Below are 13,052 nucleotides of genomic sequence, written 5' to 3' on the forward strand. Positions count from 1 at the left end.
CTCACACTAAACCAGGTCACCCAAGGCCTCATCCAACCTGGTCTTGAACACTGCCAGGGATGGAGCATTCCCAACCTCCCTGGGCAACCCATTCCAGTGCCTCAGCACCCTCACAGCAAAGAATTTCCTCCTTTGATCCAATCTAAACTTCCCCTGTTTCAGTTTGAACCCGTTACCCCTTGTCCTGTCACTGCAGTCCCTAATGAAGAGTCCCTCCCCAGCATCCCCAGAGCCCCCCTTCAGATACTCCTCCCCAACCCCAACTATTCTACGATTCTCTGACTCCAAGAGGAGAAGTCCCTCATTTCCATAAGCCTGTTGAAAGTACAGCGTGCTGTGCCCCACGAGCGGCTCTTCTGAAGAGGGTCCAGAATCTCAATTCTTGCTTATTTAACTGAGGCCAACCACCACTGAGCCCCTGTGATTGGCTGCACAACAACCCTCCCAGCGGCTATCGGGAACTTTCATGATGAGGTTAAAGCTTTCCAGAGTTACAAAGGTTAGGAACTGGTGCCCGGGAGCTGACAAAGCTGTCCTCCGCAGCAGAGCTGCCCTCCAGCTCCCACTCCTTTAGGCAAACGGGGATCAAAGATTCTCCTTCAGCAGCTCCTCACACAACCAACTAGAAAGCATCTATCTCTCTGCGAAAGGATGGCAAAGCATCAGTTTCTCACTGCAAGTCGGAATTACATTTAACAGATTCAATTAAGGCAAGCAAAAATGGAAACGTGGAGCTTCTTTTAAAGCAGTCTATTTAAATAGCAAATTATCCTGCACTGAGCTTGTGACAGATTTCCCACAGCAAACTTGATTCTCTAACAAGGAATCCAAGGGAAAAATCGAGAAGTTAATAAAACTCATAAGGCAAGAATCAAAGCATTTTCCAGAAGTGGAAAGGGGAAAAAAAAAAACCCTAAGGATCAGCAAATCCATGGCAAAGAGAAGCTGGCAGGGGGGTTTGACAGGTAGGGAAAGAAACGTGTGTCCAAAGTGGACTCGGACCCGTGCCAGTTACCTGTCACCTCCCCAGAGCTTATCCAGGCTGTGAGGCAAACCAAGAGAGAGAAAGCTGGTGTCGGACCAAAAGCAACAAGGACAACTCCGTTGGAACTGACCACAGGAGATCAGGTAACGACAGCTCAGCCCTTGGAAGGTGCCAGGTAGTTCACAAAACACACATTAACTTTAATGGTTACAAGAGAGTTACTTCCACTGAACGCAGCGTGGTTCTGTCATTAGCATCCCACGACTGCGGGTGACTCCTTTCGCCCTCGGTCAAGCAAACACAGTTCTGCTGTATGAAGATGGTACCTGTGTCACCATCTTGTGTGTCCATCCCTCCTGTATGAACGGGGCGGGGGGGCACTTAGAGGGAAGCTGGAAGCCTCAGCTACAGCAAACAGAGCCAGCAACACCCAGTGCCTCCCACGGGCCTGGTTTTCCAGCTAGGAAACATCACTGGCAACAATCAGAGCGCTGTTTCACCCACCTGAAACACAAAGATTTCAATTTGCCCAATAAATTCCTAATACACCGAATTAGGAGCAGGTACCAACTGACCACAGCCCAAAGCAGGCCCAGCCAGCTGTTATCAATCCCACTCTTCACAATGCATTTCTTAATGTTCCCAACGCACCTGAATCATGGACTGTGAACAGCACCCCTGCTCCTGGCTGGAAGTGAGAAACAAGAGCTACACCAATAATGCACAAAGAACAGTGGGAGCCTCCCACCAGCCCCTTACTGCAGCAAGTGTTTTCTGCCAAGGGATGCTAAAGGAAAAGCAAACTCCCCCATGGAGGAATCAATTCACGTTCACCACGTGCACACTCAAGTGTAAAAGGTAACGCTGACAGCTAAAGGGAGGCAGGGAATCCTCCTTCAGGACTTCCAGCACAGTCCCCTTCTGTACCTTATTTTTCAGGCAATCCCAATGATCCCAAGGTAAAAGCTGCATCTGCTTCTAAGCATCCGACTCCAGTGTTTCAGAGCAGCTGGGTAAGAACTCATGTTCCCTGCCCTGGCAGTGACAAGGCACCTTCAGAAAGTGTGAATTCTCCTCAAGAGCTCATCATTAAACCTTCCCAATTCTTCCTGAATGGAAAGCAAAGACACTAACACCCCACATTGTCAGTGGGAAAGACGACCAAGCAAAGCAACCCAAGTCGAGTTTCTGCTTTAAAACGGTTCACTGAACACGCACACACGTGCTGCTCCATTTGCTCCAGCTCCTTTTGAGCCCCATCCAGCACCCAAGCACTGCCACCGCAGCTCCCATCGCTCCAACAGCTCCTCCTGAAGATAAAGATAGTCAAACCAAACGCTGTCACTCTGTGCCCATTGTGTGCTCCCCCCCCCCCCGTACAAATGAAGTGACATTCAGACCATCCTGAATACGCTCAGAACCGGGGCAATGAGCCGCAGGAAGATGCTCCTTCCCACACCTTTACATGTAGAGGCTCCTAACCACGGGACGCGTGTCGGCATTCACTTGTTGGGGTTTGGGGTTGGGGTTGGTTTCTGGGTTACAGAACCCAAACCACCCTTTTCTGGGTTCAGCAGGAGCAGTCATTTTTTGCTCGGTCTCGGTGTCTGGTGCAGTGCCGTGGTTTTGACTTTCAGCGTGGGAGCGGTGCTGATAGCACCGATGTTTTCAGTTACTGCTCAAATGTTTGGTGTGGCCAAGGACTTTGTGAGCATCATGCTCTGCCAGGGAGGAGGGGAAGCCGGGAGGAAGCAGAGACAGCACCCCTGACCCAAACTGACCAAAGAGGTATTCCATACCACAGCACGTCATGTAACATCCCGGAATGGCTTGGACTGTAAGGCTGGAGGAGGTATCGGGCGGTGCTCAGTCGGGCCGGGGGACCGAGTTAGCGGTCAGCGGGTGGTGAGATGTTGTATTCTCTCCCCTTGTTATTTCCTTTATCATTATTATCCCTGTGGCAGCAGTAGTGACTTGTGTTATACCTTAGTTACTAAACTGCTCTTATCTCAACCCATGGGAGTTGCATTCTTTTCCATTCTCCTTCCCATCCCTCCGGGAGCAGGGGGAGTGAGAGAGCGGCTGCGTGATTTATGGCTGATTTATGGCTGACTTTGTTTAACCCACGACACTGCCTCAAAAGGAAGGCGGAGCCCCCACCTCAGTGGGGCCCTCAGTGCCCATACCCATGGCACCAGCAGGATTTTCCCTGTTTTTCCATGGTTTTTCCCCAGTCCCATGGGATTACCACTGAACTGGTCGCCACTCCCTGATGTCACCTCACCCTGGGCTGCCCTCACCCCTGCCTGCATCCAGAGCCACAGGCACCCAGGGACACCAAGCAGGGAACCCAGGGGCAGGGATGGATGAGGCCGGGCCACTGCCAGCACAGCCGGGATGGGACTGTTGCCCTCCGGCAGCCCCCAGGCCATGTGTCCACAGATTGGGAAGGGACCAGGGCAGCTGCCAGGGCTTCCACTGCCAGGAAGGAAGGGAGATGCTGGGAACTGGAGGGAAGCCTTGGCTCCCTTGTCACAACACGATGGATGCATGCCACACAGCGCCAAAGCCGAGAGGGCAGAAATCAGCTGCAGTGAGTCTGTAGAGCTGGGCCATAACAGTGGTCCATGGCCATGGGAAGGACAGAGCTGAGCCCACTGGACTCTGAATTGTGCATTCAGGCAATATGTCACCCTGTCGAGGTGACATCCCTGTGGTCAGAGCATTGGACAGAAGGAGGAAGGCCCAGATCTCACCTACATACAGCCCCAAACACGATATTCCTGTATGTTCCTCAGCCCCACAGGGTGGGGTAGCAGTGGAATGCGATGCCAGCAAGGGGATTCCCACCAGGAAAACCCACTTTGAAACAGTCCTGCTTTAAAGAAACAGGAGAAACAGCCACAAAATGTATCAGAGCACATTAAGGGGAAGTTTGGGGGATCTCCCATGGAAGTATCCGGATACAGAATTCCTCCATTCTGCGGTGGGTTTCAGTGACGGATACAGCTTTCAGCCCTCAGGGTCCTCATCAGGGGGATATTGCCACGGGTTGGCTCTAGATCCATGGCCCCTGCTGCCTTCCAGAATTCCCAGCAGGCTTTGGCAGGTTTGGAATCACAGCAACGTGACTCCGTGCATGATGTTACCGAGCAGAATGAACTGATGCACACGCTGAAATGAGATGTCAAATCATGAGGACACAAAAAGCCCCTCTTTTTATGGTAGTCATTTGCCAGACTTGGTGGAATCGGACTAGAGAGGGATTTTTGTTGTAGGTCAAATTACCTCACATGACAGGATGCCAGTAAAAACTGGGATTTCCTGCCACGTAACTTTCCTCTGCTCTATTTACTCTTTCTTGGTTCAGGGCCACCTCCTGAATTCATTTGTTCCCCAGCAGAAGACAACGATCCAGTGGCACACTGCACCTCCTGGGCACCTTACCTGCTACTCTAGAGCAGTAACACCCCCTCCAGCAGCGAGGATGGGGCAGGAGGAAGATGAGGACTGTGACCAGTCCATCTACAGCAGTGAGGAAAGCCTTTCCCAGCCATCAGAGCCAACGGGATGCTTTTCAGCACCCGCTGATTTCGCAAGAGGAAACTCCACCTCGAGGTAGCGCTGAGGGCACAGCACCAGGAATTTGTCCTTAGGAGGCCAGAAGTTGAATGTTATAACCACCAGGCAGCCTGACGAATGCAAAGGAGCAACACCTATTGTAGGCAGAAGCCTGGAGCAGTGATGCTGGCAAAGAGATTAATTACTCCTGGGTGTGAGCTGGAACCACACGCTCAGCAGTGCTGAGGTTTGGGTTGCTCCCTGGCAGAGTGGGAAATGCTGCTCTATCCCTGACTGCACCGAGGCAAGGATGGAGTTCCCCTTTTTCTACCTTTACCTCTGTTTTCCCCCACTGGAGCAGTCATTGCCTTCCATCACAGCTGAATACAACCACCACGTGGGAGAGGCAAGAAGGAAACACATTCTCCCTGCTTCTTATGAAGACCCTGCACAGTAAAAGCACTATCTCTCTGTCAGCCTGTCCAAGGGGAGCTGATCCCAGTCCTTGGGACAGGGATGATGTTCTGGACCCCATTAACCACAATGCACTCCCTTGCGCCTGCAAGCCCTCAGCTGAAATTAGAGCCCCAGTGTTTTGCCCAAAGGTGCTAAATTTGGTCTGGTTGCTATCACCATTATCAGCCAGGAAGAAGTATTTTTAAACACTGGATAAATATTGAGCTGGCAGCACTATCTCTGCCTCAGCTCTTGTGTGCTCAGCTTCCAGATGGCCAGGGTGCCTCCAGCAGTTGCCCTGGAGCCTTTGGGATTACAGGGTGTTCCCAACACAGAGCTCTGCAAGCGCTGGTGGGGCCTCCTTGGTGGCTTGGTAAGTATGTCAGAAAAGGCTGGTCTCAGCAGGCCTGCTGGAAACATCTGGCTTTCATTCTGCTTTAAAGCCAGGACACTCATTTGGACACCAAACCACTTTCCTTTCATCTCTCCAGAGAACTAAAGCCTGTGGCAGTGCTGACTGTCTGCCTGCCATTACCCTGTATTATCCTGCAAGAAGAAAGAGGTCACAGAAGAGCTAGGATCGTGCTCTGTGCAGGAGGAGAGAACTCAGGAGAGGGCGGCAGCTCACAGCTGACACCTTCCTGCCCTTCTCCCACCCAAGAGCTCTTTTCATTCTGGTTCAAGGCATACGTTTTCTGCCAACTTGTCTCAAAGGGACTCAGAGGCCAGCTCAGACCTGATTTCCCCCCTTAATTCACTGGGCTGAAAACCCAAGCACTTAAGGAACAGATAGACATGGCATGTTGAGTAGGGAAGAGCTTTGTGCTGGAGGGAGAAGCTGTGTCTATTTAGGAATCCCTTAGCTGAGGATGCTAAAGCCTTTGTGGAGGGGTTGGCACACTGGGAAGAAGCTTGGCAGGATCAGGCACGCAAGCAGAGGAGTTCTCTCAACAGCTCCTGACTGATAATATCTGTAAACACCAACCCTAGCAAGGAGCTGATGTTTTGAACTCTAAATGTGTTACTACGCAGCAGAAAAGGCCTGAAGCAGGAATGTTGGATGTTGGAAAGATCAGCTGTGCCATCACATGATCCCATGACGCCTGTAACCACAGTGAAGTTTTCTCCAAAGCCAGAGAGACTTTTGGCTCTTTTTCTAGTCCTGAGTTCAGCAGGGATCGTGCAGTTGCATTGCCACAAACTTGCATCGATGCTGAAGGAAAGGATTTGCTTCCCAGGCAGAATTCAGTCCCACTAGTGTGGGATGGGTGCCTTGGGCAGCCTCTGGGCTGAGCAGCAGCACTTGCTGGGTCTCACTCCACACACTTGAGCACAAGGCAGAGCACAGGGCTCCAGCTCCAAGAGGCAGCCAGCACTGAACAATCAATTCCCCATGTCAGACTCCGGCTACGCCCAAAGACTTGGCAGTGCTGGACCATATCCACTGCAGCAACAACAGCAAACGAAACAGCTCCTCCTGTGCCTGCCCTCCTCTCCTGACACCAGGCACTCTTGAAACAACCACAGGTCAAAGGATTTATATTCTTATTTAGAGTGCCCATATAAAAGCAACCCACAGGGAACAGCAAGATGACAATAAGCTGCCCTATGAACTCACAGCCCATTGCCTAGCGCTGCCTGGGAGGGGCATGGACCTACCATTTGGCACTGCCAAGAGCTAAAGGAAACTCTCTGCAGCTCAGGTGGGTCTTTGGTACACATGAGTTTGCCTTCTTGTTGCACCAAGATTACTTGTAGGCCTGCCAGGAAAGATGCCAGGCTACCACGTTACCGGGCGCTGATCTCCAATGATGTGATGCAAGACAGCTGGAGCATCCCTCTGCCACTGCCTTCTTGTTTCATCCAGGACTAAGACTTCCAGGCAGAGAGGAAGAGCAAGTGAATCATGCAGGAGAGCTGGAGCAGGAAATACAGCTGCCAGGCTGACTCAGCATGGCTTCCCTCCTGAACCTTGACCAGAGGGGAGCTTGAACAGAGGGGATGTTAATGTTTAACTCCACCAAAAGTCCCTTATTTAGCAAGAGGCACCTGAAACATCAGCTTCTGTCAGGAGAGGTTTTGCTTTGCAGAAGCTGTGCTGCTGACAGCCAGACCTGCAATTGTGCCATTCAAAAGGCAAATGAAGTCCAAAGGGCCCCACATGTGATAAGCTCCAGGAAAGAGATGCATAAAACCAGTGGCATGAATCTGTTCATCTCCCTAGCCCGACACTGGGCACACCAACCCAGGAAGAGAGATTGACACCATAAATAAGGGAAAGCTGATTAGTTGCTTGAGAAATATGATCATCAAGGCTTTCCAAAGGAGCACTGCGGAGCCGCCTGCCTTTTGCTCTCCTCTCTTCCTCCATCTCTCATTCTTCTTCCCAAGGGCACTGAAATCTTTATATGACTGTTTTGGTTAAGAAAGAGCATGTAATGCCCAAAAGGTAGGGCTAGGACACTAGACTTTAATCCCAGTTCTGGTACTGGTTACTCAATAGCCATTTCAGATTGCTGTTCCTTGCTTCACCCATTGTAAAATAGGGATGGTGCTTCCTCAACTTCTCATAATGCAAGAGTCAACTAATGAGTGCTAATTAGGAAGATCCAAACCCAAATCACTACATTAGTGGCTATGAAATACTCACTTGTTAGATGACCTCTTAGTGGAGCCTCTCAAATGCTGCAAAGGCAGGAGCTCGAGTGCCAACAACAGCCACAAGCTGCCAGGAAAGGGCTCCACAAGAGCTATTCAGCAGTTCTGGCTTTGTCCCACGGAGAACATGGATCCTGCAGGGAATCTATTCATGCATTCTATTTAGTGCCTTTGCAATAACCCAAAACGTGTACAATGGGAAGAAACCCATAACTGTGCTCATCAGGTAGATCCAGTATCTCTCTCAGTCCCCATGAGGGCTGAGTCAGAATGAATTCTGTAATTCAAAGAGGAGCAGCAACCCTGAGAATGAAAGAGCTCACAGTGAGCAACTGTGTGGTTAAAGTTACCTACAGACAAAAAGGGGTTTGCAACACACTGGGGGAGAGATCAGGCTAAAATCACCACTAGGAAATGGTGTCTGGACTGGAGGGAGGTTGGGATTCTTTCATCATGAAGTAACAGCAGCTTTTGCTTTATAAGCCTCCGATGTGTAGCACTGTAACACAGCATCTGTGTTACAGAGAGCTGAACTGCACAATACAGTCATCAATGAGCTGGGAAAAGGGCTAAACAATGAAGTGTCAAAGTTTATTGACGACGTAGAATGATTTGGGATACCCAAACTGACTGGGAAGAGCCACAGAAGGATCTCATGATGGCATTAACACTGCAGGCAAAACAAAATGCTAATGAATACGAGGAGGTAAGGGCAAAGCAAGCCCAACTACAGACAACAATGGGGTCTAAGTTCACTATTGCCACTCAGGAAAGAGCTCAGGGAATTGCTAGGAGTTATTCAACTCTGCACTCTCTGATGGCTAGAAAACAAGAGGCATTTTTGTAAGAGAAACTCCCCACTGGAAAAGCCTGCACTGAAATCCTGTGCTCATCTTGTACTTGCACACGTTTTTCATTGTCCTTCACTTGCAGAGTTAAAGTGTGTTCTTGCTGGGGTAACACACGTGCTGTTGGAAGCAACAGTCCTGGAGTCCTAAACATCTACCTGAATGAAGGGCTTGGAAAGGGCTTCAGAGTCTCACAGGGGCACTTGTACAGTAACTTAGATCTAAGCGAGATCAGGTCACACCTTCTTGCTTCCTGGGATAGGGCTCTCCATAGGACCTAAAGCTTCGGCTCTCCAGCCCTGAAGTGACCACATTAATACAGATGGGTGATGCTTCCTTAGGAAAGTTAAGCCACAACAGGTCAATGGTTGCTGTATTTTAATATTGCCTCGGCTTCATTAAAAACCAAAAAGGGAACGTAAGGACTGACAGAGCACGTTTAGAAATGGAAGTAAAATTCCAGCTTAGTCACCGATTAAACAAACCAGTGGTGCTGTTGGGAGGGGTCACATCCAGTTCATGGGTTGGGTGGAGATCACAAGAACAAGAAAAAGCCATGTGGGTGACTGAGTATTGTCCATAGCACTGGGTGTTCCTTCAGCAGCTGCCTTAGCCTGTGTGCTAGTGCTGGGCCTCTTCTCTAGGAAGCTCTGCAGCCCCAGCCATCAGAGTCCGATGGAGAACACAGACTCCCTCAGGAAGCGTTGCTACATCAGAAGCTAAACACTTGAAATAGCCAAAGGGGAGGACCAAGAAGATAATTCTTTGGATTCTCCTCTCTGGTATGAATCTCCTACCAGAGCTGCATTCTGTTGCTCTAAGAGTAACACTAGGAAAGATGCTGCCCCTTGAGAGAAACAAGGACCATTAATAGCTATGCCCAAGATGGTTTTCCCAGAACAGGTTGTTCGTATCTTATGCACTCATTGCCCTTTGAACCTGCAGTTCACACCAACCTCTCACCAAACCACCAGACAATGCATTTTAAATGGATGCAGAGCTCGGAGCTGCCAGCTGCAACTCAGCAACGAGATCGTGGGATTGTGACTGGCACTTCTCATGAGGAAGCCACTGGCTCAGGCTGCAGCAGCAGCTGAAACTGCAGCTGAACCTTGGCTGTGCTCAGGGAGGACAATGAGGTGAGGCCAAAGCCCTCGGTTTGCTCTGATAGAAATGACCTAGTGCAGTTCTGGACTCACGTGCTCAGGGAGAATGTGATGGAGTTACACGGGGACCAGAGGAGGGGAGGGAAGAGCTGCCTTAATAAGGAGCAGCCAAGGAGGCTGGGACACTCAGTTTAGAGAGAAGGAGGTTTACAAAGTCATGAAGGAGGTAGAACAAGTGAATGAAGACTTGATACTGGCAGGATTCTGCTAGAGAACAAGGAGGCACACTCTGAAACAATGAGATTAGTGTAAAACAGAAGCAAGCAGTTTTTGACACAAGTCTGGGACCTCATGGAAGACTGAAGACAGTGTCAACAAGTTTTACAGGAATTACCTAAATTCACAAGCAACAGGTCCATAAATGGCTGCTAAAACAGCACCAACTCTACTATACCTAGAGTGCTGGAGACAGGAACAGGCAGCATCAAGTACATGGCTCACATGCCTGCCCAAAGAGCATCTCCTGTTGCCACCTCTGGGTCCAGGAGACAGGACTAGAGCTGTCACTGCTGTGGCCCAGGAGGATCTACATTGTAAATGAAATCCTGAAAACCTTACACACAATTAATGAAGGCAGCGTGATACCTCCTAACCGCCGCTGTCATCTCCCTCTCAGCCCATCCTTGCTGTGGTGTGCAATGCCTCACGTTACAGCCTGGCCTCATTTAGGCACTAATCCTGCAGGCGCATCCCTTTGCCACACGGATGCTGCTGGGAGAGGAAGCTGCACATGTGGCCCAAGCACAGAGGCTGAGGCTTTAGACTATCTTTGATGCAGTTTGGCTTTTTCTCTCTGTCATTATTCATCCCTGGTTTTGATTAGCAATCTGTGAGCTGCTGTCATGTACATAAGCAGCGAGATGCTTCGTTTTACCTTTGCTAGTTGGGTAATTAAACTTACAGCACTACTGTGGAGTAACTTTGTACTCCCAACACTTCAAAAGGACCACTCCATCATGTGTAACCCTTAAAATGATCATTTCTGTAAGGGGGTATTCATAGAGGAGGATGATTTCTCACTCTATTTAAGATTTTCCCCTCTAACCCTTAGCCAAACCAGATCGTTATGGCAAGTGGATGGATGGGGGTGAACACTGGCAAAGGGGGAATGACATGCTAAAAGTACCTAAACACCAGCAGCTCGTGTCACTTGGGATGCCCCATGGCGCTCCCATCACCAGGAAGAGCAGGAACCCAGCCCAGAGGGGTGCTGTGTTGTTCTGTGCTGTGCCACCAACCCCATTCTGATGTGTCAGGAGGTCGAGGGTGTCTCAAATAGCAACAGATACCTCTGTACAGGCAACTGCATCAAGCTCGAAGTGTCCTGCTCACATAACCTAGATAAACAGGCAATTTCCTGTACAAGTCATGCACTTAATGACAGCACAGGTAGGTTTACCTGCCCTGCTGTCACATCTGCTCCACCAGGACATGCCTCCATCCCAGCAGCACACACACTCAGTGCCAGCTCAACTCCAAAGCCTGTAACTTACAAAGGGAATGGATCTTTTGGGCCATAATTCAGGTTTTTTTTTACTGGAAGGCCTTAATTTGACATCAGTGCTGTGACAGCCATAAAATGGATTCATTTTAACCCCTCACTTCCTGTCTCACTCTCGGGGGATCCGGTGGAGGCTCTGCAGGCACAGGGCAAGGATGCTGGGAGTTTGGGATGGCTCAAAGCAGATGGGAGCTGTGGGTGGGAAAAAGGCAGCATTAAACTCTTGGCCTCATTAACAGCAGCAGCTGGGGCTGGGTGATCAGAAGGTCCTTTCCAACCCAAGCCTATAGGGATGCTGGGGAGGGACTCTTCATTAGGGACTGCAGTGACAGGACAAGGGGTAACGGGTTCAAACTGAAACGGGAAGTTTAGATTGGATCTAAGGAGGAAATTCTTTCCTGTGAGGGTGGTGAGGCACTGGAATGGGTTGCCCAGGGAGGTTGGGAATGCTCCATCACTGGCAGTGTTCAAGACCAGGTTGGATGAAGCCTTGGGTGACCTGGTTTAGTGTGAGGTGTCCCTGCCCATGGCAGGGGGGTTGGAACTGGATGAGCTTCAGGTCCTTTCCAACCCTAACTATTCTATGATTCTATTGCATGAGTCTATGGCTGACTACACGCAGTTACTTTAACTCAGGAGTTCAGTACCTTACACATGATGAAGAACACCACAGAACGAACAAGCTAAAGCTGCTCCTGAGAGCGCATTGCTCACATAAACCCCTCAAGCAGCTGCAGGGGAGAGCCCTCCATGCTAACGAAGGTACAGGCGCTTCCCGGTACCTCAGGAATGCCAGTAACCTCCTCTGGCTCCTGAAAACCCTTCTCGTTGTACAGCAACAAATTGAGCCCATCGGGGCCAATGCCCAGCAGACACCCCTTGCTCTCAGCCCCTTCTCACAACCGAACACCTTCTGACTCACACGGTGTGGGGCCGCTTCTGGAACCGACTCCAGGCCGTGGCTGTGGGACCCTTCACCCTCACCGGGCCCATGGAGCCCCCGACCCAAGGCTGGACACAGCTGCACGGGCAGCGGTCAAAGGGGGGGGACCGGGGCATGCGGGGGAAACTGGGGGGGACGGGACGGGGGGACAGACACCGGGGCACACAGGGGGCATACGTGGGCACGGGGGGGGGGGGGGCAGGACTGGGACATACGGGGGGGAACCGGGGCACATGGGGGGGGGGGGACCGATACACACAGGGGCATACGTGGGCACACGGTGGGGGGGAACCGGGGCACACGGGGGTGGGAGACTGGAGCACATGGGAGGGGGGTAACGATACACACGGGGGGGGAACTGGGGCACCCCGGGGGGGGACGGGACACCGGGGCACATGGGGGCGGTACCGGGACACACGGAGGGGTGACCGGGACATACAGGGGGTGGGAGGGGGGAACCGGGGCACACAAGGGGTGGGACCGGGACACACGGGGGGGAGACCGGGACATATAGGGGGGTGGGACCGGGACATACGGGGGGGAACCGGGGCACACAGGGGGTGGGACCGGGACACACGGGGGGGAGACCGGGACATATAGGGGGGTGGGACCGGGACATACGGGGGGGAACCGGGGCACACAGGGGGGGGGACCGGGACACACGGGGGGGAGACAGGGACACACACGGGGGGGAGCGGGGCACCCGGGAGGGACCAGGACACATGGGGGGGGGACCGGGGTAAACGGGGGGGAGGGGAAACGGGGGGGGCGGATGGGGACACACGGGGTCACCCCCCGTTCCCCCATCGCAGTGAAGCCCCCGAGCGCCGCCGCCACCTCATCCCCGGCGCCAAAAAGGCGGGAAGACCCCGTCGGGAACTCGCAGTGCGCATGCGCTGGGGAAGCCCCCCGCCAGGGGCGGGGCTGTGGGCGG

The sequence above is a fragment of the Pezoporus wallicus genome, unplaced genomic scaffold (genome assembly GCF_028554395.1).
Source record: "Pezoporus wallicus isolate ANWC-B61680 ecotype Strahan unplaced genomic scaffold, APGP_CSIRO_Pwel_v1 contig_1, whole genome shotgun sequence".
Taxonomy (NCBI): domain Eukaryota; kingdom Metazoa; phylum Chordata; class Aves; order Psittaciformes; family Psittacidae; genus Pezoporus; species Pezoporus wallicus.